This window comes from Felis catus, chromosome A3 (assembly GCF_018350175.1).
Source record: "Felis catus isolate Fca126 chromosome A3, F.catus_Fca126_mat1.0, whole genome shotgun sequence".
NCBI classification, from domain to species: Eukaryota; Metazoa; Chordata; class Mammalia; order Carnivora; family Felidae; genus Felis; species Felis catus.
The window spans coordinates 129624293-129651097 of NC_058370.1; the positions used below are offsets into that span (position 1 = coordinate 129624293).

General features: G+C 42.7%; 1 long non-coding RNA gene across 2 annotated transcripts in view; it reads left to right on the top strand.

The window, feature by feature from the left end:
- LOC123384613 overlaps positions 1 to 26805 on the top strand; it is a 269390-nt gene that overhangs the window by 204568 nt on the left and 38017 nt on the right. The window contains exons 1-2 of one of the 2 annotated variants that reach the window (XR_006595982.1): positions 12457 to 12760; positions 19218 to 19310. This is a non-coding gene — a long non-coding RNA (uncharacterized LOC123384613). Of the gene's footprint in view, positions 1 to 12456; positions 12761 to 19217; positions 19311 to 26805 lie in introns of those variants that run through there. The other variant, XR_006595981.1, reaches the window with a different exon arrangement.

Consider the following 26805-nt stretch of genomic DNA (forward strand, 5'->3'; position numbering starts at 1 on the left):
TGGAGGTCTGGAAATAGAAGAAAACCAGTCAGGAATGGAGAGCAGAATCTGGCCACATGTGGCAGAGTCTCAGTTTCTAAGGGAGGACAGGGAGGGAATGGACAGAGACCAGTTCCTGCCAAGAGAAAGAGAAACTGAGGTACTATGCAGCCTTTCAAGCCAGGAACTTGGGCCCAGGGGGGAAAGACATGTGAATAGGAAGGCATGGATGTGGAGTAGGAGGGCGTAGATGTATATAGTACAAGGGCACAGGAAAGACGCAGAAGGCTAATTACTGGAAGGGCAGACCAGCGATTGTAGCCACTCTATTGATTGTTGTTAGTTGCATTGATACATCTAGATCTCTTAAATTTGCCCTCTTTAAGAATAGGATGCTCCCCTGAGCTTGAAGGGATAAGGTTCAAGGAGTGAGCTTTCACATCCCGACAGAATACCCTAGAAGTAGGTACTTGAAGTGTTGTAGGGGCTGAGCGTCAGGCAGATCATTAGAAGTTCCCCTCTTAACTTCAGCAGCACTTGTGTTGTGCCATCACTATTGCCTCCCATAGGTCTCAGGAAGAATGGGAGCCAATGAAACTCATTTACACATTGGTGTAGGAGGTGATAGCTCTCAGTCTTCGTGTAGCCTGAAATGTGGGAAGTACCCCCTTATAACTTAGGAGAAATTTTTCAGAACTATTTGAGAAGCCAAATCAAATTCCAAATGATGGATCTTCAATTAACAAGACAAAGAGAGTGCTGAGCAGTTAATCTAGGGAAGAGGGGCCTTTAAAATATTACCCAGCACTGGAGTATTTTATGGCTTTTCTGAACTACACAGAAGCGAAAGAGTGGATGTTCAGTCTGACCTTTATATATGACTATATTTATGTCTACCCATCTAGATAGATCTAGAGAGAGAGAGAGATGTATACATGTATATGTATATGATGTATATGTATATGTGTATATGTATATATAATGGGCATTATATAATATATACATATATATTGTATATTTGTGAGTGTGTTTTTAATTTATTTTTCCCTTAGTTTTTCAATATTTTCCTTATTTAAAAGTAAATGGGCTTGTAGTACATGCTGTTAGTGTCCCTGCCCATAACCCAAGAGCCAGGTTGACTTCCAGTGGCCAGTGCACCTTGGAGGGCTGTGCTCAGACTGTAAGAACCTATTCTGGTCTGCAGCCCAGACCATGAAATTCCAGGCACTAAAATCTCTTTCATGAGGACATTCCTAATCAATGTCTGAATGTCTACTGGTGTATACACCCCAACCCTCTCACTGTTGTGTGTTTTACAACAACTCAGAACTTCCCTGTTGTATTAGGCTGGTGGTAGTTGGCTTAATAATGTTCCCCCTTATTAGCTATGTACCTAAACTTTATCCCCCAAACTAGATGCACTCAATCCTAGACTCTATTCCAGAAAGATACCCCACCTACATTGGGAAATCAATTATTTTTGTGCTGTTTTACTAAAAAATTGTGCATATGGGTGTTTAAGTTTGATATCCTAAAATACTTAATTCCTTATTTTTAAAAAACATTTTCGTTAGGAAATTGTGTCACCACGGCTAAAACTTCAATAATCTTTTTAAAGGTGGCTTACAAAACCATGATCTTGCAAAACGTGATAAATCATGCCAGTATGGTGAAGAGTTTTAAAATAAGTGAATAAATTGAATTCCATTCTAAAACTTATATACTGTACCTTCACTACATCCTCCAGCCTATCCTTCAACATACATTTAAATCTTGTTTTACCAGCTTGTGGTAGCTAGCGGGTGTAGCAAGGATCTGTGAAACACTCAAAAAACCACCCAGGGGTGTCGAGAGTTCGTGATGAGAAGCTCTTCCTGTAAACAAACTCAGGTGTTACTTCTAGATACTTCTACAGCAGCTTCAGAAACAATGCAAACAATCCACACCTCAGGTTTAATCACTCCAAAAGACAGCAGGTAACAGAGAAACCAGTAATTTCAGTGTTATATTTCTGGTTCTATCAGAAGTTTAAACAGAGCAAGGCTGCATTAAAAGGACCATTGAATCTGTCAGGAGGAATCCAGACTCACTGTATTTGATTATAGCAGTGTGGGTATGGAGGTGATATGGGGTGGATCATGTTTATGATGCCAGTTTTTGTTTAAAGGATCAAAACTGGCCTATATTCAGAGAAAGAGAATATTGGGAGTCGAGGGGCAAAACATTAGGGGCTGTGATGAAAGAAGATTGTGTGCGCTTAGTAAAATACCTAAATAAGAGTTTGTTGGAAGAACGAATATTTAGACAAAAGGGTCTTCAGGGACAGAGCTGGGAGAGGGGGAGACATTAACTCAAAGCCAAGGTAGAGACTTACATTGTAATGACAGCTGCCTTTGGTTCTCCAAGGGACTGTCAGAGACAAAGATTAGACTTTTTGATGTGTCCTCAGAATACAGACCTAAAGGGGATGTGTTACAGCTTCAAGGAGGGAGGTTTTATGTTAACATAGGAGAGAACTTTATAGCCCAACAATGGAGTGCAGCTTAATCACCTTAAATGAATGTATTCAGACAGAAGTGTTCTATTCCTCTGTCTTAGACTCTGGCTGAGATTGCTGTGTCAGGAGGAAGTGATACAGATTGGTGGTGTTGGGAAGGAAGAATTTTTCTATACAATTTAAGGTTCTTCTAGCTGGACTAAGAATCAAATTGACATGAGCAGATTTACAGGGGAAAATCAACATTAACAGCGCCTGTGCAGGGAATCCACACAGGCAAGGAAATTCCAAAGACACTGAGGCACCATAACACTCATAGGAGCTAAGGAGAGGCTAGGCTTCTGAGGATATAAAGGGGAGAAAGACCATTAGCAGAAAGACACAAGGAGATGTTTGGGAAACAAACATTGCCTTATTCGGATCCCTTTTCTTAAGTTTTTTTTTTCCTCCCCCTTAGGTAAAGAGGAATCTCTGTTAATAGCTCTCTTCTTGGTACAAGCAGGCAGTTGAGGGGGAGGTAAAGAGCTTTTCCAGAATCTGCTGGGTTTTGATTGCTTTTAGCTCAAAATATTGTTCATGCTAAAGTGATCTATCTTGGGGAGGCTTGCCCTTGCTCACTACTGTGGCTTTCAAACTTTTACTTTGTATTGGCATCAGAATACTTTCCTCACAGAGAATTTCATATGGAAGCACTGTATATAAATCCTAAAAGGAAAGCTGCCTTGCTTGAATGGGGGGTGGGTGCCCACAGCCTTCTCACCTTCTACTTGAGGGAGCCCTCAGTGCAACTCTGAGGGACTACTGGGCTTCACTTTGAAAACAGCTCAACTAAATAATTTTAAACTTTCCTTCAGTCTCTTAAACGCAGTAGTCACCAAGAACTTTGTCCCATTTTAATAATTTTAGAGAATATTTTATCTTCTCTGAAGTCACATTGAAAAGTGCTGTCTATACATTGATCAAAGAAAAAAACCACATTTGTTTACTTTATTCATAAATCAGTGTTCCCTATATAGATTGCAACTCATGGCTTGGTTGGGGCAAATATTTTGGAATCTTCAAGAAGAGAGTTTATTGGGGCGCCTGGGTGGCTCAGTCAGTTAAGCGTCTGACTTCAGCTCAGGTCACGATCTCGCAGTTCATGAGTTCGAGCCCCGCGTCAGGCTCTGTGCTGACAGCTCGGAGCCCGGAGCCTGCTTCGGATTCTGTGTCTCCCTCTCTGCCCCTCCCCACTCATGTTCTGTGTTTCTCTATCTCAAAAATAAATATAAACATTAAAAAAAAAAAGAAAAGAGTTTATTGCTCCATGGACTTTAGTGGGAATTGCAGCAGCTAATGTCTTTTGTTTTTGGTTTTGTTTTGTTTGGCTTGGTTCTATTTTTGATGAAAACAAAATGCGTTAATCTTCTGTTTGACTCTAATTTTTTCTTTTCAGGATTATCTAAGTCAGCTAGAAAGCCTCTGGTGTTGATTATGGACAGTGTGTGTACCTGAATAGGTAATGTCATGTTGTCAATGATCCAACAATACTGAGTGTCCCCTCTGTGCCAGGCACTGCTCTGGACACCAAGGGTACAGTGAGAACAATAACTAATTCTTTGTACTACTTGAGTTTGTCTTTTAATGGGGCTACGTAGGAGGCTTTCCACCATGACACCATCCACAAAGAATAGATATTAAGTGCCGTGTACCTGATGAATCCAACTGTATCTAGAAGAAAGGCTACCCTGGGAAAGTCGAAAATTTTCCAGATTTTGATCTTGGAAAATTTTAAACCTTTAGAGAGGTTAAAAGATAATATAATGATAATGATGTCAAAATAAGATATTTAAAAAATAATGCAATGAACACCGTGCTCAGTCTCTTAGATTCACCAATTGTTACTAGTTTACAGCACTTAACTTTGTCCCTCCATTTAGATAGAGGCAGTAGAGGTGAGCTAGAAATAGATCCATTTGGTGATAGTTTCTCTTTTGTTTTCTTTTTGGCTGAAACATTCATGGACATCTTGACATTTCACCCCCTTAAATACTCCAGCATGTATCTCGTAAGAATGAGAGCATCTCCATCATAACCACGCCACTGTTGTCGGACCCAAGAAAATTAGCAATCATTCCATAATGTCATTTAATATATAGTTCATATTCACATTTCCCAAATGATCTCAAAAATGTCTTCTAGCTGTTTTGTTTTGTTTTCCAACCCAGTTTCCAGGCATTATCTGTGATTAAGTCTCTTTTTCTGTTTTGCTCTAGAATAATTTCTCCACGTGTTAACGTTTGCTTTTCCTACTTTGAGTTTTTTGAAGAATCCAGACCAGTTGTCTTGTAGAATATTCCACAGTCTGAATGCATCTGTTTGTTACATCACACATACATTCATATCAGACATTTTTTGGCAGGAATACTTTGAGGGAAGTCATAGACTGTTAATCGTATCAAGAGACACCTAGGTCGTGATCTCACAGTTGGTGATGTTTGATTATTTGGCTATGGTGGGGTCTGTAGGGTTTCTCCATTGCAAAGTCACATCCTTCCTTTTGGGATATTAAGTAGTCTGTGGGTAATGCCTTGGGAATGTAGAAGTATCCTATTCCTACAACAACATTTCCTCCCATCCCCCGGCTCTCGTGCATTACCATTATTGCCTCTCTGAGAAATGCCTTCATTCTTATGACAAACTTAACCTGATACCATCTGAAAATGAGTTAGCCACATCATCACCAGGGACACACAGGACCCAATGACAACATTATCCTTCATAGTTCCTATGGGACTTCTGGAGAGAAATGTCCAGCAAATAGCACATACTTACTCCTGATTCTCCTAAGAACTGCCTCACCCTGCTCTCATTACCCAGACTTTTGAGTAAGAGGGAATTCAAAGTTTAAAGTCTTCTGCAGGGCTTACGTAAAAGCCCATTTGAGTGGTAATATGAACACCAGCATGTCAACACCATCAGCGAACAAGGAAAAGCAGATAAAAATCCAACTGAATATTCGGTTTACTTAGTGCCTGGATTATAAATAACCTCCGATTGCGTCGTTTCCCTCAGCGAAAACAGCTGTGCATTTTATAATCTCAGGAAAGAAAAAAAAAAAGTCCAGTGGAGGTATTTTCCCCAGGGAACAGTTTTGTGTGCCTTCTGACTTGATATGTAAAGGCAAGAAAAGATTAATTGCAATGTACCAGGGCAGATTTGTGGTGTGCTCAGGGGCTGGGGTGCCCTTGACACGCCTCTCTCTCCCCAGTTCTGTTGCAGTCTCCTAAAAGCAGGCCATGGTGAGGGGCGCCTGGGTGGCTCGGTTGGTTAAGCATCCGACTTCAGCTCAAGTCATGATCTCACAGCTTGTGAGTTCGGGCCCCGCATCACGCTCTGTGCTGACAGCTCAGAGCCTGGAGCCTGCTTTGCATTCCGTATCTCCCTCTCTCTGCCCTTCCCCTGCTTACACTCTGTGTCTCTCTCTCAAAAATAAACATTAAAAAATGAAAAAACAGGCCACAATGGAAGTTTCCACACTACAAAACCCTGCAAATGCTACAAATCAGGACTTATTTCCTTTTCGTGAAGAGCTGTTGTCAAATATTTACAAGTACATCACAGAATCCAGACTAACCTCTGCCCCTGGTGTAGAACAGAGAGGGGGAAAGGTCACCCCGGAGTGTGTGTTCTTAGAAGCTAAGGGTAACAGAAAGCAAGTGGTAATTCAAGGGCAATGTGTTGTGTGGGAGGCCCCTCAGGGATTAGGGTGGCACCCCAACATATGGGCGACAAGCTCTCCTGAGCAGCCTGGCATACATTTGGGAGGTGGAGCAGGTAGCATCTGAGAGGTCAGTCAGAAGGCAGCCAGATCCGAGGTGAAAATTCCATGCTCTGTCTCCTAGGAGGCAAGTTTGGAGGGTATATGGCAACGGAGGCCCCAGGCTTTATGGCAATACGGGCTCTGGTCTGGGTAGCAGAGGGACCCTCAGACACAGGAAGTCAGAGATCTTGTTACTGGAGCAGTTGCCATCTCTGGAGAACATTCTCCCAAGAAGTTCAGGTTATGAGGCACCTGGGTGTCTCAGTCAGTTAAGCGTCTGACTTTGGCTCAGGTCATGATCTCATGGTTTGTGAGTTTGAGCCCCCCATCAGGCTCTCTGCTGTCAGCAGGCAGCCTGCTTCAAGATCCTCTGTCCTACTCTCTCTCTCTGCCCCTCCCCCACTGGTCCGCTCCCTCGCCCTTTCTCCCTCTCAAAATAAATAAGCTTAAAAAAAAAAGTTCAGGTTTTGTTTCATGGTACATTATGGACTCCTTCATCACCAGTTTCTGCAAAGTCTGCTGAATGGCTCCAGGAGACTGAGGCTCCCTTCAGTCTGTTGAAACACAAATCAGTTTGATCTATAAATGCTTTCCCAAGACTGTGAGTTCCTGTAGGGGCAATGTGACTCCATTTGGTGCCTTCTTTCCTCAGCACCTGGCACAGAGTCAGTGTTTAGCAAATATCTATGAAAGGCAAGGTTATTGGAAGACGATTTGGTCTCATGAGAGGGGCAGGGGTCCAGCACCCCTTTTTGTTTCCTGTTTGTCTTCTTTGTCTTGGAACGTATGCCCATGGGAGCCAGAAACATGATTACCTTGTTCACTGACTGTTCCGCCTTCAATGCCTAGGGGGATGTCCGGCACATGGTAGGTGCTCAATAGATACTTGTAGAGTGACCAATAACCAGTCATGGGCCACAAGGTCAGAGCTGCCGTAGGTAGTCATGGGAGTTGATACTGATTTTGATGTGGTGTACCAGAACTCCCTAAATTCTGTTACCTTAGGAGAGGAGGTGGCTCCAGACTCTACAGATTCACTGGACATGTAGGTGAAAGGGGGAACCCAACAGTTCATCCCCACATTTAAAGTAGGCTGATGGGTCCAGTAACAAGGTCAATTTTACTGTATTAGGGCACAAACTTGAGCGTGCATCAGAATCCCTTGAGGAGTATGTGAAAACAACTTCAGGGTTTCTAATTCAGTAAGTCTTGGGGTAGGACCAAGCAAATGTTTGTGTTTTAATAAATTCCCATGTGGTGTTGATGCTGCCGGGGCCTATACTTTGAGAACCACTGAGTTAGTGCAGCCAAGTAGAGGGCAGCTGACAGGTGTTTTCGCAAGCCCTTTTGGCCTAATCTATCAACAGAAAATGAAATTCTCTCTTTTTTCCCTTCCACCAAATTGTGCACCATTCTGAAAGAAACTTTTCAGGATGCATGGAAACAGGTGCCCACCCTCTTTGGTAATGATATGAAAAACAGCCCCAAATGAAATGCTGCATTTGGAGCAATAAACTATCCTCCGAGGGGAATCAGGTGCTGACAATTCCACAAACGTCCCATAAATTCTGACACACCAGCCAAAACCCATTCTGCTTTCCCGACATTCTGAAGTTAGCATTTTATGGCCTCGCCATAATAAGATCGTCTTGCTTTGGAGTCATTTATGTTGTAATTGCTTTAAAATTTCAAAGAGCTCTGGATTTCTACACCTTATTAAATTGGGTTACATCAGGAGAGCAAGGGTATTTTTGTTTGTTTGGGGTGTGTGTGTGTGTGTGTGTGTGTGTATTTTTTAACCAAGAAAGTGACCTTTATGTGTTCCTTTACCATGTCACGTAGGCTCCTATGGTTGTATTTTTGCTACTGGACACTGCTGGACCATAATCCACAGATATCGGACAGCATGCAACTCTCCTGTGTTCACCACATTCTCGTCCTCCTTTTCATTGGGTAAAAAGAGCCACAAGTCATCTGTGGCTTGGGTTTGAAGTCTGTGTAAGGATTGCTCAGGCCCGACTAATTTATCACATTATTGTTCTGTTTACCTTTGGGGTAACCAAAGGAGAAAAAAATATTCTTCAGCCCCTCAGCATGTGACACACCGAGACTAGGTTATAGGGGGAGGATGAAAAGAAAGGGGGCTTTTTCCCTCCCTCTTTCCTAGTTCTATCAATTATTTTTTTCAACAAGCTAATAATTTTCAATGCCTACCATGTGCCTGGTATCGAATTAAATGATTTATATGCACTGTTTTTAGATACCTACACATTAGCACGATTGAGTGGAATTGCCTAAGGGCTCAGAGCTAGTATGTGACTCCAAAGCCTTGGGATTTCCACTGCATTAAGATGCCTAGAAAAGAGCACTTTTGAGAAGTACCCTAGGGGTGTGTGTGTGTGTGTGTGTGTGTGTGTGTGTGTATTATATAAATATTATATAAATAATGTATATATGGCGGATATGTTGCCCGTGCTCTAAGGGAGTTCAAAGAAGAAGAATGCCACATTTCATCAATTTGAGATGCATACCGATTCACACTTTAATACCTCTGAAATAATGATCTTGCAATTAACCCTGCCTTAAAATTGCAGGCATGATGTGGTCATCACGACACAATTATCAATGCCTACGTGGGCATGGACTTGACCACGGTCATTCATCTGGCATCACCTGCAGCTCTAAATCAGTCTAAAAGCCTCTTTTGCAAAGTCCAAAATAGAACTTCTCCATGATAAGAAAGCGTGGTGTCATAGTTGAATTGGCAGAGATCTCCTTTCTCAGGGCTACATGCAAGAAGAGCACAATTTTCAGTTACTCGAGTTTCAGTTTCCGTGAAATATGGTAACTGTCAAAAATGGCTTTTATGTATGAGGCCCTAAGTGTAATGGGAATCTAGAGAAGGGGGAAGCAGGAATAGTTTCTGCAGGAAGGGACTGTTTTGTTGAGACTTGGAAGAAGTGGAAACGTTCCAAGATGGGTATTAACGGGCATTCAGGCCCAGAGAACCTGAGAACATTCCTCATTTTTTGAGCTGCCTCTTTCCTGTTACCTCCTAGTTCTATCCTTCTAGAAGGTTAAAACCAAAAACCAAGAACAAGAAAACAAAAACAATTTACTTGTGTGTGTAAATATACACATGGGCATGTATGCACACATATAAATAACTAAATTTAAACATGTGTAAACATAAACCTATGTGTGAAAGCCCCTTTTTGTTATCTCTGTGTTATGGTCTATCCATCACTCAATTCTTTCCTTTCCATTCTGTGGGTTCCTCCCCACTTCTTATTTCGCTGTGACTGTACTTGAATTGGAAGTTACTTTTTGTTCCATATTGACTTTGTTTATTAAAGAAAGCATTAGGTCCTTTCATTCATAGTTTAAAATAAATGGACCGAATTTTCATATAACTCCTCACAGAGATAGAGAACATACTGAAGATTCACTCACTCAAGCTGCTCTTTTCATAGTCACAGCACTAATTTGTGACTTTTCATTGTGTCTGACCTTTAAAAAAATTTTTTTTTAAGTTTATTTATTTTTGAGACAGAGAGAGACAGAGCATGAACGGGGGAGGGTCAGAGAGAGGGAGGGAGACACAGAATCTGAATCAGGCTCCAGGCTCTGAGCTGTCAGCACAGAGCCCAACACGGGGCGAACTCACAGACCGCGAGATCATGACCTGAGCTGAAGTCGGCTGCTCAACCGACTGAGCCACCCAGGTGCCCCGTGTCTGACCTTTAAATTGGGGTGTGTGGGTTGCTTCTTCTGCCCTGATATAAAACCCTCTTGTCTTCTGACTGAAGAGAGGGCTTCACTAGCTGGACAGGAAGGTCTCTGTAAATCATCCCTTTGCGACACCCCCATAGGTCACTACTTTTCCTTTGTATATTTGAGGTGAAAATATTGACGAGGTTGACACATTTTTCAGTAGCCACACACTACATTAGAATAACCTAGTTTAATCTTTTGTCAAAACGTGGCTGATTTCATGTTGCCCGTGGGTGGGGCGGTTCTGGGTGAACACCGGGAGACAATTCTCACAGAGGAGGGTTTGCAGGGCGATTGGTCTTTCGGAGCCCAGCTGCCCCCTTGCACATGTGTCCGTGCTGGTCAGCAGACCTGCAGACTCAATGCCAGCCCTTCCTGGATGGTTTGCTCTTGCACTGTTGCTTGCTTTGTTTTTATTTATTTTTATTTTTTAATGTTTATATATTTACTTTTGAGAGAGAGAAAGAGAGCGAAGGGGAGGGGCAGAGACAGAGAGGGAAAGAGAGAATCCCGAGTAGGCCCCACGGTCAGCACAGAGCCTGATGTGGGGCTTGAACTCACAAACCATTAAGATGACGACCTGAGCTGAAATCAAGAGTCAGAGGCTTAACTGACTGAGCCTCCTAGGCACCCTGCTTTGTTTTTATTTTTTTTTTAATTTTTTTTTAACGTTTATTTGTTTTTGAGACAGAGAGAGACAGAGCATGAATAGGGGAGGGGCAGAGAGAGAGGGAGACACAGAATCTGAAACAGGCTCCAGGCTCTGAGCTGTCAGCACAGAGCCCGACGCAGGGCTCAAACTCACGGACCGTGAGATCGTGACCTGAGCCGAAGTCGGACGCTTAACCGACTGTGCCACCCAGGCACCCCTGTTTTTATTTTTATTTTTTTTTTTTGTTTTAATTTTTTTTTCCAACGTTTATTTATTTTTGGGACAGAGAGAGACAGAGCATGAACGGGGGAGGGGCAGAGAGAGAGGGAGACACAGAATCGGAAACAGGCTCCAGGCTCTGAGCCATCAGCCCAGAGCCTGATGCGGGGCTGGAACTCACTGACCGCGAGATCGTGACCTTAACCAAGATCGGAGGCTTAACTGACTGCGCCCCCCAGGCGCCCCCCTGTTTTTATTTTTAAGTGAAATCCTAACTGGGAAAAAATATCAGAACTATTACAGGGAGGCCTCTAGATGAAAAAGAGAGAAATACTATCGCATTTGGAGATAGCATGAAAGTTACTGACCACACTGGAAAAGGCGGATTATTAAGGATCTCGGCTGTGTGTGCTGAGTTGGTGAAAGCACATTTTCAAATCTGCGTGTGTCAGTGCCACCAAGATTATGGAAGATGCCAAATCCAGACTAATTCTAACAAAGACTTCTCAGGTACGGATCTGAGAAATGGATTATAATGTTTATAGTGATTGTACATTAAAATGATATTTTTGATACATTGGATTAAATGAGCTATGTTATCAAAACTAATTTCAGGGGGCGCCTGGGTGGCGCAGTCGGTTAAGCGTCCGACTTCAGCCAGGTCACGATCTCGCGGTCCGTGAGTTCGAGCCCCGCGTCAGGCTCTGGGCTGATGGCTCAGAGCCTGGAGCCTGTTTCCGATTCTGTGTCTCCCTCTCTCTCTGCCCCTCCCCCGTTCATGCTCTGTCTCTCTCTGTCCCAAAAATAAATAAAAACGTTGAAAAAAAAATTTTTTTAAACTAATTTCAGTGGTTTTTACCGCAACAATTAAAACATTTTAAATGTTATTTGTGGCTTGTATTATATTTTTATTAGGTAACACTGCACCAAACAACGTACAGAGCACTTAACTCAAAATATCTTATAAAGTCAGCGTTATCATGTGCATTTTTAGACCAGTAAACTGGGGGGCACCTGTGTGGCTCAGTCGAGTAAGTGTCTGACTCTTGATTTCAGCTCAGGTGATGATCTCAAGGTTTGTGATTTTGAGCCCCACATATACGCTCAGCATAGAGCCTGCTTGGGATTCTCTCTCTCTCTCTCTCTCTTTCTCTCTGCCCCTCCCCTGCACTCTCTTCTCTCTCTCTCTCTCTCAAAAGTAAATAAACATTAAAAATATACGTTAAAAAGAAGACAAGGAAACTGAGGCACAGCAACTTGCCAGTCACCCACAGTCACACACAGACCTCCTGTGTGTTTTGACTCTATGTCTAGTGAGTTCAGTTTTCCAGAATAGTAGCTTCTCCTTTGCAGCAAATTCCTCCCCTCTCCTAATGGAATGTCCATCTGAGTTCAGGCGGCAGGCAGCACTCTCCCCAGTCTGGCAACCCCGGGAGGGTAGAAAGAGGGAATGAATCACAGCTTTTCCAGGGAAACCTTTTCCACCTTCACAAGAGACATAGCAACCAATTGCCTAGCTAGTGGGAATAACTCCACAAGAAGGAACGAAAGAGGCATAAGTAACCTGAAATTGATCACGATGATGGCATTGAGAGCAAGGAAGGCTCATCATTCCAACATTTCCTAATGCCCTTCCTTTCGTTAACTGCCGACTGGATCCAGCCTTTCTGAACAGCTATATTCACATTTACAGCTAGGATGCTGTCTTACCTAGCTTGTCTGAATGATTCTCTCAAAGATTTACATGTTACTCTTTCCAACTTGAAGGGAAAGTGGTGGCTGGCCCTCTCCAAATGGTCCCTGTGCATCTGGACCACACAGAGGACTCAGATTCAAGGTATGATTTCAACAAATAGGGGAGAGTTCACTTGCCCTAGTTAGTATCCCTTCTGTACTCAGGGTTGTAAAATAAAGCAGCTTTCGTGAAGAGAGTGGATGGTCGAGGGATAGGTCTCAGGGAGTCAGTAAGTCAATCTCTGCTTATTTAGCTAATCTGTCTAAGCTTTCGTTTATTTGGCTATAAGTTGGAAATAATCACTTCACTTGCAGGGTTGTCATGGGGAGTGAAGATGATAATAAATGTAATCCACCGGATACTCTGGCTAGCACAATTAGGTGCTCAGTTGATGATCAGATGATCTCTACTATTTAAAAATATTACCAGAGATACTACAATGAAATCAGTTTCATTTGTGTCGAAGAGAAGGATGACAAGGACAGAACAGAGTGTGTCCCTGCCGTTCCAATCTCCTTATAGGAACTAGTCACGCAGGATTCTTTTACCATTTCAAATGGTATGTTGAATGTCTTTTCTTCCATGCAGGGGACATGGTGAGTGATGAAATGGAAATACATGGGCTTGGATCTCTCTCTGTAATCTCCATCTTGCTCCCAAGTTTTTCATTTGATAGTGGACAGGATATGACTGGACAGTCTTCAACATCTTGTCCAACATTTCACAAAGCTTAGATTGGCCACCTATGCCGCAGAAATGTATATTCCAGTATAGAAGATAAAAACAATTGAACTATCAACCGTAACAAAGCTGCTTAAGGGAAGTGGCATGAGGGAGACAAAATAAAATAGTCTTGGATGTCAGAAGGAAGGGTGACCACTTACATGTGAGGGATCTGGCAAATTTTCTTAGAGAAGCTGGCTTTTGAAATACGCTTGAAGGATGGGCTGGATTTCAAACATGGAGAACCCCGAGGTGAGAAACATATGTAAGCAGTGACGTGGAAGTATGAAGGGGAGAGGGTCACATTGCTGCAGTGATCAAATCAAGGAGTGCGTCGTGGGATTTCACAAATGATGAGACTAGAAGCAACAGTGTGACTAGACTGAGTATGGACATGGTGGTGAGATGTAGCAGTAGGAAAAGATAAGAAAGACATGGAAACTGTAGTTCTTAGTTGTCTATAATTCTGGGGACAGTGGACAGGTAAGGGTGGCAGGAATCATTGGAAATGACTGGCACATTGAATCTGAAGGCCAGGAAGAATGTGAGACTGGAGAGAAGACATTTTGTCAGGATCATCCCACCAAATGTTGCTACCTTGGATGAAATTTTGAATATTTTATAGTGACTTCAGTTACATGTGTACCTTCCCGTTTCATGTGCTCTCAAAACCTAGGGGAGAAGCTGGGGAGCCCCCAATAAGTTTCCTGTGTCCCACACTGGGCTGGGATGAACATGGCTGGGAGGCCTGGCCCAGCATGAGTCACCAAGAGCCGACATCAGTGAAACCTGCCCAGGCTTCCAGCCACACAGTGTTGGAGGACAGCATGGTACATGAATGCATATGCTAGGGTCCTGCCAATGCCCAAGTGACTGTCTTTCTCAAGCCCCAGCTCCCATAGTGGCACCTGAAGAGGTCTCGTGGAAGAGTAATGACTGAAAGGTGCAGAGGACTGATGAAGTGTTTGGCACCCAATGGTGTGTCCTCGAGAATGCCATGACCAGAGGATCCCAGGGTTTTGCAAGTTTTCTGAAGTGGCCAGGCTGGCCTGCCTTCATGCACTGGGGAGAGGGTGTGTGAGATGTGACTGGAGTTGTTCTTTGTCAGTTGAGCATGTCCAGCCTCGGCCGGTCACACGCACATAGGAAACCTGTCTGATGAGCTGAGCTCCAGAGAAGGGAAGGGGGACGGGACGTAGCTGGTGCAGAGCTCTCCTGGTGCCTGAGTGTGCTGAGAACAGAGCAGGGGCAGGCTGACCTGGATAATTACCTTGTCAGACTCTTCAGGGCAAAATGAGCGGTGGACACCATCCCTGGAAATAGTGTGGAGGAAGGACAAGTAACTGAATGTCAACAAACTTGTTTTTGAGTCCTGGGTTTTACCATTTACTTGTGAGGCAAATTGCTTCAGTTCTGTCTTCTTTACAAAGGGAGTCATATTGCCGCCACTTCTGGGTTGTTGTCATGTCCTATGTGAAGAGTCTGGCACCTAATAGATCACAAAGATGGTTACGGCTTGGAAAAGTCACTTTGTGGAGATCCTGTTGCTAAGTGCTGTGGAAAAAATTCAGGGAGAGAGAAGATAAATGTTTGTCAAGGGTGGATGGCATCCATTTTGTTTTTCCTTACGCACCTTTGTTACGAATGGAGATGATTTATACCAGCTAGTTATTTAAAGCAGTTCCTTAGCAGTCCCTGAGCTTAAAATGCTTTCTAACGCTTATATAGTCAATACTGTGTTTCGTGATCTTGCTGCGGAGCATAGCTCAGGAGACACGCCTGGATCAGATTAAGTCCATTACGCGACTATCCTCAGTGTTCTCTTTCTGGAAAAACATTGGAGACATTCATAAGTGAAAGATCGTTAAACTTCCTTGTGAGATTCTGGAACGATGTTGGTGATAGTTGAGTGTAGTAGTCTGCATCTGCTTGTGTAATTAGCATAACTGAATATCCTATGCAGACCACCCCTAGCATTTCTCTCTCGCCCTCCCAAGACTGCTTAATTAAGGGAAACCTCTGGCTTGCTTCTAGCTAAAGGCAGAGAAAGCTGGACATTCCAGAATGAATGCCCTGGAACAAGTCCTCAATCAGTGATAGACATGGAGTTGATGGATCAAACTTCTTGGTAATTCTGAACTGTGTTTTATGCGGTCTCTTAGGGTGCCCAAGAAGACCTGGAATTGCCCATGGTGTTCACTGATCCCTACATCTTATTATGGCTTATTTCCTCACCCATTTCCACTGTTGTCTAGTGTCATCTTCCAAACAATCTAGTTGCTTTCAGAGGCTTGTCTCTGTATCTGCCCCTAAGGGGAACACACACCAGGACAAATTTTGGCTACTTTCAGGGACTTGCACTGTTGAGATTTGTAGTGTGAAGCCTGGAGCCAACCTAGATTTTTTACAAAGTAGGGCAAATGAACATACGATCTGAAGAAACCCAAAGGGGCAGGATCCAAATCTTCCAGCAAGTCCAGGTGATGGCATTGGCCATAGTTGGTACTGGGATACCCAGTCAGAAATGAGGAGTATAGCATTAGGGAAAAAAAAAAGGAATAGAAACTAAAACATGGAACTTGGGGGAAGAGGTTCCCATGATCCTGATGATATATAGTGGTCTGAGGGTTCCAGGTGGCAGGGCTGGGCACCAGGGTTTATCAGAAGCATAGGACAGGGTCTTGGGGTAACGGTCATTAGAGGTATGGTGATATATTAACGGGGCCTGAACCTCTCTGACAGTTACAAATGGAGACCATAAGTTGTATTAGTTAAGGCTGACACTAAGCATTTTTGTGTATGTTGCTTCACTTAATTTTAATAAAAGCAGAGAAGTAGGTATTCTCATCTCTGTTTTATAGGTGAGAAAAACTGGTTTTGATAAGGTCATCTTCCCAGAAAGTGGAAGTAAAGCTGGATGGCACCCAGTTCGGACTGATTCCATAGGTCATGTGCCTTTTGGTGAAAGTCCAAAACAAACAGAATCCCCGAGACTTCAACAGTATGAGTACCAGTCCTCAAGGGGATTGGCCACAGGATGACCTGGGAAACCCAGGGATTAAACTGCATCTCACTGTCAGATCTCATGTCTATGCAGAGGATTCACAGGACTGGCCAAGGACCTAAAGGGCACATCTGATCACAAAAGGAGAACATCATTTTTGGGTGCCCAAATCCAGAGAAGGCATAGGAAGAGGGAATATTATTAATAGGTGTGCATACGTTGCTTTCTTTTATTCAAATATTAGGGACAATGCCCAAATTCACCCAGTATTCTATCGACAGGGAAGACACCATGGTTTTTTTTTAGCCTTGTGGGCTTTTTGTTTTTTTTAATTGTGAAGCAGACAATGTTTAGCTTATTTAAAATTGCAAAATAACCACCCATGAGGAGTGCCTGGGTGGCTCAGTCGGTTAAGTATCCGACTTTGGCTCAGCTCATGATCTCACAGTCAGTGAGTTCGAGCCCCACGTTGGGCTCTGTGCTGACAGCTCAGAGCCTGGAGCCTGCTTCGGATTCTGTGTCTTCCTCTCTCTCTTCCCCTTCCCCACTCATGTTCTCTCTCTCTCTCTCTCTTTCCCTCTCTCCCCCTCTTTCTCTCTTCTTTCTCTCTCTCAAAGATAAATAAACATGAAATTTTTTTAAAAAATGAGCACTCATGAAACCTCTATCCAGTTCGAAACATTGACTGTTATCAATCAATACCTAGAAACCCACAGTTGCCTCTCCATTCCTGTCTGCTAGCCATATGTTTATCTTAACAACATATTATAGTACTTATTCCTTCTTTTTTTTGAATAGTTGTAATTACTACTTATTCATGCACATAAAGTATACCTTACTTTCTTCTTTTGAGCCTTATATAAATGCTATATGCAGACTTCCCAGCATTCTGTCCTGTTGTTCCACTATGAGCTGACTTTTGGGAAGTTAACCACAGATTTTAGGGACTTTGAAGAAAGTGAGCCAGTTGGTTCAGGTTACATCCTTTAGAGGACCTATATCCAGAAGACACACTATGTGTCACAGAGAGGAGAGACTCAAAAGTCACTTGGGAGCTTGGGAGGCCCATACTCAGTCATGTCATGGTCACCAAGGAGGATTTACATGGCAGACTGGCTGTTAAGTGCATCATGTTCCTTCTTCATAGTCCAGGTCATAGAATCAATGCCTGGATCCGTAACGGATTCATGCAGAGTGGGGTTTTTTCACTGTCGGCAGTTTTCCTCCAGGAGAAATTGAGGGGTACTCTCCTGTTCTTATTCTAAGAACAAGATACACGGCTTCGACTTTGGGGTCTTGGGTCATACTTTTTCCTTTCCAAAAAGTAATTGCTTCTGTCGCTGGAAAATTCCTAGTTGGTCTTCAAAGTTCAGTTCAAATGTCCCTTGTCAGATGAAGACTTTTCACTGTTCTCCCCTTGAGGAGGAAATAATCTGAAATTCACTACTGTGAGGGAATATTTGAACCCAATTCCATTGCCAATAACACAGTAGCATAATTATATTTACATGTAGATCTTCTCTACTCAACAGTTAGAAACTTGAAGAGAGGAACGATATCCCATTTATCTTCTCCCTTCTCAGTGACAAATGTATAGACATCCACTCACTTTTGTTGAATCAATCAGTCAATCAATCAATGAAGAGATAGATAAAGTCCTGTGGAGAGAAATTAATTAGTGCCAGAGACTCATCACAGCTTAAAGTAGGACAAGGGAAGGTTGTAAATTATAAATTATAATAGTCAAGTAGACTATCCTTGGAGAAAGGATCAAGAAGTGATGTACGAGTGAGATCTAATGGGATGAGTGGTATACAGATGCTTATTTCAAGAACACAAGGAAAGTCACACATGCAATAATGAGAGGGTTATTACTCGAGGCAGAGCACTGTTGATCTGGCCTAAGGGGAGGGGTGCCCAAACCATGATGATCCCTTTCATACAACTTGATTGCATTTAAGAAATTAATAACATCACAGACATTATTTATTATTTCCATAAAAACATAAATGGAATACACGCAGACAGACAGACAATTAAAGAGAGCACTTTGTGGATGAGGAGAACACGTACGGTTAGTGGTCTGGGGAAACTTGGAAACTTCTACATGTTATTCCCTTCTAAATAACTAGGGACAAACTTTCATGAAAAGACAAATGCTTTTAAAACAGGAGCTATTTTCAGTTAAAACTCTTCGGTTAATCTTCCCAAAGACCTCAGGAGCCTGCATGCTTAATCCATGCAATGCATCCTGGTGAAATGGTAATTTAACATTATGGTGCACTTGCAGGTGCCCTGAGAATTAAAACACAGAGCTTCTGATTAATCACACTCTTGCTTGTGAAACTGAGTGTTCCTGGGATCAAATGCCCTGGCTGTCAAAAATCAGTGGTGAGCTCTCTTTTCAAGGGTCTTCTTTTCTTTTTCTTTCCATTATTAATAACTTCTTCCTCTTGTACTTCTAAGCAACAGAGGGTGGATTGTAATAACCACAGGGCATAGTGATGATAAATGCGGTGATGTTCATACATACATTTGTTTCCTCCCAAACAAAGGTGTTGTACAAAAAGAGAATGGTTATGGGTCCTGGTATGGAACTGGGCATACTCAGCTGCTATAATTCGTCTGGTTAGGACCCTATGAAATGAATAGGAGAAACTTTATTTTCTTTCCGTGTAGTGATTGTATTTAACACATATTTAGAGATTCTCTACACACAAGTATAAAAGGAATTTGAACCCTGGGTTTTTTATTGCTTTTTCTGGTAACTGCTTTTTCCTGCCACCCCACATTCTCTCAAATATATGTTTCATTATTTTCCATTCAATGCAGTTTGGGGTATTCTTTCTGGATCATGGCCACCTCTCTCATGCAGTCTTGGAAACAAAGAGGTCCCTGACTATCCAGTGACTTGAGGACGGAGAGGTGAGTCTAATTGTCTCTTTCTCTGGAGCCTTCATTGTCAACATCTGGACTTTCAGTGGTAGGAACTTCTGCACTTGAATTTTTACTTCACTTGGACCCTAAAATTTAGTTGGGGGTAATGCTCTATTTATTCACTACGCATCAATAATTTCAGTTGGAACATGAATTCAAACTACACATTCCTGCAGGGTTTTGAAAGCAAAGCATGGATTTAGAGCCCATTTCATCAGCTGCTTACATCCCCTTGTTCATTAGTTCATTAATTGTTTATTGATCAGTTATCATGTGAAAGACACTTCCTTGCAGCCCTGAGGATACCCACCCCCCTCCAGATAAGAGAGCACTGCCTTAGTCTCTGACTTCAGATGTTAATACAGGGGCCTTTGCTTATGACAACGGTTAATGTGAAAATGCCAAGAGAAACAAAGGTGGAAGGCACAAACGAATTAATACTCATCTCAAATAGGATTTTCAGTATATAGAATAAACAGTGAGACGATAGCATTGCAAATAGTAAACATGCAGAAAGTATTTACTGAATAAATTATCTTTCCCAAAACAAATGTGGAATTATTTTTGTGTGACTCTCAAACCTACCCATCTGCAAAAATTTCAGCTTTCTTTCCTCTTCTCCATGTTGCCCTGTACTTCTCCTCCTAGAGTTTCTCTTCTGCTTCAACCTAAGCCTCCGGCCATCTCCTTGGAAAGGGAAATTCCTTCATCTTCACTCTATCCTTGATTGTATTTTCCTATCTCTCTTCCCTACATTTTCATAATACTCACCTCACATACAGTTTTTGAGGGAATCCACAAATAGTCCATGAGTTAAAGCTTCTGATCCCTGTCAGTGCCCAATGGGTGGAGCCCAGATGCCTTAGCCCCTCTATCCAGATGTTTACACAGTGCATCCCCTCTGGCAAATCCGGGATCAATTTTCATTCACAAATCCACCCCAACCAGGACCCTTAGTTACGACACCGTTCTCTTCAGCATTCCCTGATTGGCTCACACTCTGCCCCATAATTGTTCATATGCCTCGTTTCTTTATATACACTCCTCGTGTCCTCTAGAATGCCTTTACCTGTATTTATCTAAGAGGTTTCTTTTCTAAAACTCATCTCAAAGATAACCTCCAGGACGAAACCTGCTCTGATAATTCATTATAATTGGTAGCTCGTTCTTTTTATCCACACAGTCCTTGTCTCTCTACTTGCTAATGAACGTCGATGGCTCCTGCCAACCTGTTTGTATCCCCCTTGATGTGTCAGTTCTCCGGGACTTTGATGGCTGTATTCCTCGTGCTCCTTCTGCCTGGAAGAGTGTCCCTTCACCCTTTATCCCTCCGAAGGACATCAAAGACTCTTTGTAGATTCAAGGATCAGCTTCTTTATGGCACTTTAACTGATCCTTCCCACTAACTGAGGTTGAATTAGCTCTCTTTGTTCTGTGTGAATTTTGTACTCATATTATAGTTTGCTTGAGCTTCTACCTTAAATCTACTACGTCTTGGAGAAGTTATATCTGTCCATTTGTATCCTACTGCAAGACCATAGGCTCTTGAAGGACGGAAGAGTATATAATGCATGTATACATTTATTCATCTAATATATATAAATGGAACATTTAGTGTTTGTCAGCCATTGTGCTAAGTGTGCATTAGTAAGAAAGACAGGTATGTTTCTTTCGTTTTGCTTTCATTTTTGAGAGTGTGCGAGTGGGGGGAGGGGCAAAGAGAGGGGAACAGAGGATCTGAAGTGGGCTTTTCACTGATGGCAGCAAGCAAGATGTAGGGCTTGAACTCACAAACTGAGAAATCATGACCTAAGCCGAAGCCGGATGCTCAACCGAGAGCCACCCAGGTGCCCTAAGAACAGTTATGTTTCTTGACTTCATTATTCTTTATGCTGCATTAGGGAAAGGAGGCAATGAACTAGTAATATAAGTCTTGTATTACAAATAAATTACAGGTATGTGAATGAATATATCAGGTGGCTTAACCTGGCTGGAGTGCAGGGGAACTGGTTGAGCAAACAAGACTGAAGTACAGGTAGATGAGTTTCAGTGGATGGCAGCACGCAGGTTGTGACTGTGGCTCCAATGAAGAGGAGGACATTTTCCTAACCTAGCACAGTTCCTGAAACATGGGCTGCCACCAATAAATATTAATTGAAACAATTGAGGGCATGGACTTCTTTCCCACCTGTTGTTACTCTCTAGTCAATAGATTTCACCTCATTCTGAGGTTGACATTTGTTTGGCTTCAGCTACTCTTTTTCATCATAGTACAGAATTTTCTTCATTGATTTCAATGGATGCTCTTGGTTCCATTCTAGCAGTGTCTTCATGATATCTTCAGGGAGCTATTCTACTTGAGTATATCAGGCTGACCAACATTTTAGAACAAGAGGCAGAGGGGTTGTGGGCATTGGGGTGAGCTAAGGTTGACTGCCATAGCCTGACAGATTCTCTCCTTAATTTTCTTCTTCCTGAGTCTAGAATACTCTGCCTGTGCCAGGGGAGTTTGAAAAGTTGCTTCCTTGCCTTCTGAGATAAAACTTGGAAAGGAACTCTGAGGAGATTAACGAGAGAGGGAGGATTAGTGGATTAGTAAAAGCCTGAACACAAGGTACAGATTCCCAGGAGTCTCTTTCAGGAGAGAAGACAACTAATGGCTCACAATGGTCTATGTCCTTGGAGGGTGACGTGAGAACCTTGTCTAAAAATATATTGCAGAGGAAGCGGCAAGATGGCGGCTTAGGAGGACGCTGGGCTCACCGCACGTCCTGCTGATCACTTAGATTCCACCTACACCTGCCTAAATAACCCAGAAAACCGCCAGAGGATTAACAGAACGGAGTCGCTGGAGCCAAACGCAGACGAGAGGCCCACGGAAGAGGGTAGGAAGGGCGGCGAGGCGGTGCGCGCTCCACGGACTGGCGGGAGGGAGCCGGGGCGGAGGGGCGGCTCGCCGGCCAAGCAGAGCCCCCGAGTCTGGCTTGCAAAAGCGGAGGGGCCTGACGGACTGTGTTCCGACAACAAGCGCGACTTAGCGTCTGGGAGGTCATAAGTTAACAGCTCTGCTCGGAAAGCGGGAAGGCTGGAGGACAAAGGGAGGGAGAGCTGCTGAGCCCCCTGACGACAGAGCTCAGTTTGGTGGGGAACAAAGGCGCTCGCCAGCGCCATCTCCCCCGCCCATCCCCCAGCCAAAATCCCAAAGAGAACCAGTTCCTGCCAGGGAACTTGCTCGCTCCGCGCAAACACCCAACTCTGTGCTTCTGCGGAGCCAAACCTCCGGCAGCGGATCTGACTCCCTCCCGCTGCCACAGGGCCCCTCCTGAAGAGGATCACCTAAGGAGAAGCGAGCTAAGCCTGCCCCTCCTGCCCCTGTGCACCTTGCCTACCCACCCCAGCTAATACGCCAGATCCCCAACATCACAAGCCTGGCAGTGTGCAAGTAGCCCAGACGGGCCACACCACCCCACAGTGAATCCCGCCCGTAGGAGAGGGGAAGAGAAGGCACACACCAGTCTGACTGTGGCCCGAGCGGTGGGCTGGGGGCAGACATCAGGTCTGACTGCGGCCCCGCCCACCAACTCCAGTTATACACCACAACACAGGGGAAGTGCCCTGCAGGTCCTCACCACGCCAGGGACTATCCAAAATGACCAAGCGGAAGAATTCCCCTCAGAAGAATCTCCAGGAAATAACAACAGCTAATGAACTGATCAAAAAGGATTTAAATAATATCACAGAAAGTGAATTTAGAATAATAGTCATAAAATTAATCGCTGGGCTTGAAAACAGTATACAGGACAGCAGAGAATCTCTTGCTACAGAGATCAAGGGACTAAGGAACAGTCACGAGGAGCTGAAAAACGCTTTAAACGAAATGCATAACAAAATGGAAACCACCACAGCTCGGCTTGAAGAGGCAGAGGAGAGAATAGGTGAACTAGAAGATAAAGTTATGGAAAAAGAGGAAGCTGAGAAAAAGAGAGATAAAAAAATCCAGGAGTATGAGGGGAAAATTAGAGAACTAAGTGATACACTAAAAAGAAATAATATACGCATAATTGGTATCCCAGAGGAGGAAGAGAGAGGGAAAGGTGCTGAAGGGGTACTTGAAGAAATAATAGCTGAGAACTTCCCTGAACTGGGGAAGGAAAAAGGCATTGAAATCCAAGAGGCACAGAGAACTCCCTTCAGACGTAACTTGAATAGATCTTCTGCACGACATATCATAGTGAAACTGGCAAAATACAAGGATAAAGAGAAAATTCTGAAAGCAGCAAGGGGTAAACGTGCCCTCACATATAAGGGGAGACCTATAAGACTCGTGACTGATCTCTCTTTTGAAACTTGGCAGGCCAGAAAGAATTGGCACGAGATTTTCAGGGTGCTAGACAGAAAAAATATGCAGCCGAGAATCCTTTATCCAGCAAGTCTATCATTTAGAATAGAAGGAGAGATAAAGGTCTTCCCAAACAAACAAAAACTGAAGGAATTTGTCACCACTAAACCAGCCCTACAAGAGATCCTAAGGGGGACCCTGTGAGACAAAGTCCCAGAGACATCACTACAAGCATAAAACATACAGACATCACAATGACTCTAAACCCATATCTTTCTATAATAACACTGAATGTAAATGGATTAAATGCGCCAACCAAAAGACATAGGGTATCAGAATGGATAAAAAAACAAGACCCATCTATTTGCTGTCTACAAGAGACTCATTTTAGACCTGAGGACACCTTTAGATTGAGAGTGAGGGGATGGAGAACTATTTATCATGCGACTGGAAGCCAAAAGAAAGCTGGAGTAGCCATACTTATATCAGACAAACTAGACTTTAAAGTAAAGGCTGTAACAAGAGATGAAGAAGGACATTATATAATAGTTACAGGGTCTATCCATCAGGAAGAGCTAACAATTATAAATGTCTATGCGCCGAATACCGGAGCCCCCAAATATATAAAACAATTACTCATAAACATAAGCAACCTTATTGATAAGAATGTGGTAATTGCAGGGGACTTTAACACCCCACTTACAGAAATGGACAGATCATCTAGACACACGGTCAATAAAGAAACAAGGGCCCTGAATGAGACATTGGATCAGATGGACTTGACAGATATATTTAGAACACTGCATCCCAAAGCAACAGAATATACTTTCTTCTCGAGTGCACATGGAACATTCTCCAAGATAGATCATATACTGGGTCACAAAACAGCCCTTCATAAGTTTACAAGAATTGAAATTATACCATGCATACTTTCAGACCACAATGCTATGAAGCTAGAAATCAACCACAGAAAAAAGTCTGGAAAACCTCCAAAGGCATGGAGGTTAAAGAACACCCTACTAACGAATGAGTGGGTCAACCAGGCAATTAGAGAAGAAATTAAAAAATATATGGAAACAAACGAAAATGAAAATACAACAATCCAAACGCTCTGGGACGCAGCGAAGGCAGTCCTGAGAGGAAAATACATTGCAATCCAGGCCTATCTCAAGAAACAAGAAAAATCCCAAATACAAAATCTAACAGCACACCTAAAGGAACTAGAAGCAGAACAGCAAAGGCAGCCTAAACCCAGCAGAAGAAGAGAAATAATAAAGATCAGAGCAGAAATAAACAATATAGAATCTAAAAAAACTGTAGAGCAGATCAACGAAACCAAGAGTTGGTTTTTTGAAAAAATAAACAAAATTGACAAACCTCTAGCCAGGCTTCTCAAAAAGAAAAGGGAAATGACCCAAATAGATAAAATCATGAATGAAAATGGAATTATTACAACCAATCCCTCAGAGATACAAACAATTATCAGGGAATACTATGAAAAATTATATGCCAACAAATTGGACAACCTGGAAGAAATGGACAAATTCCTGAACACCCACACTCTTCCAAAACTCAATCAGGAGGAAATAGAAAGCTTGAACAGACCCATAACCAGCGAAGAAATTGAATCGGTTATCAGAAATCTCCCAACAAATAAGAGTCCAGGACCAGATGGCTTCCCAGGGGAGTTCTACCAGACGTTTAAAGCAGAGATAATACCTATCCTTCTCAAGCTATTCCAAGAAATAGAAAGGGAAGGAAAACTTCCAGACTCCTTCTATGAAGCCAGTATTACTTTGATTCCTAAACCAGACAGAGACCCAGTAAAAAAAGAGAATTACAGGCCAATATCCCTGATGAATATGGATGCAAAAATTCTCAATAAGATACTAGCAAATCGAATTCAACGGCATATAAAAAGAATTATTCACCATGATCAAGTGGGATTCATTCCTGGGATGCAGGGCTGGTTCAACATTCGCAAATCAATCAACGTGATACATCACATTAACAAAAAAAAAGAGAAGAACCATATGATCCTGTCAATCGATGCAGAAAAGGCCTTTGACAAAATCCAGCACCCTTTCTTAATAAAAACCCTTGAGAAAGTTGGGATAGAAGGAACATACTTAAAGATCATAAAAGCCATTTATGAAAAGCCCACAGCTAACATCATCCTCAACGGGGAAAAACTGAGAGCTTTTTCCCTGAGATCAGGAACACGACAAGGATGCCCACTCTCACCGCTGCTGTTTAACATAGTGCTGGAAGTTCTAGCATCAGCAATCAGACAACAAAAGGAAATCAAAGGCATCAAAATTGGCAAAGATGAAGTCAAGCTTTCGCTTTTTGCAGATGACATGATATTATACATGGAAAATCCGATAGACTCCACCAAAAGTCTACTAGAACTGATACAGGAATTCAGCAAAGTTGCAGGATACAAAATCAATGTACAGAAATCAGTTGCATTCTTATACACTAACAATGAAGCAACAGAAAGACAAATAAAGAAACTGATCCCATTCACAATTGCACCAAGAAGCATAAAATACCTAGGAATAAATCTAACCAAAGATGTAAAGGATCTGTATGCTGAAAACTATAGAAAGCTTATGAAGGAAATTGAAGAAGATTTAAAGAAATGGAAAGACATTCCCTGTTCATGGATTGGAAAAATAAATATTGTCAAAATGTCAATACTACCCAAAGCTATCTACACATTCAATGCAATCCCAATCAAAATTGCACCAGCATTCTTCTCGAAACTAGAACAAGCAATCCTAAAATTCATATGGAACCACAAAAGGCCCCGAATAGCCAAAGGAATTTTGAAGAAGAAGACCAAGGCAGGAGGCATCACAATCCCAGACTTTAGCCTCTACTACAAAGCTGTCATCATCAAGACAGCGTGGTATTGGCACAAAAACAGACACATAGACCAATGGAATAGAATAGAAACCCCAGAACTGGACCCACAAACGTATGGCCAACTCATCTTTGACAAAGCAGGAAAGAACATCCAATGGAAAAAAGACAGCCTCTTTAACAAATGGTGCTGGGAGAACTGGACAGCAACATGCAGAAGGTTGAAACTAGACCACTTTCTCACACCATTCACAAAAATAAACTCCAAATGGATAA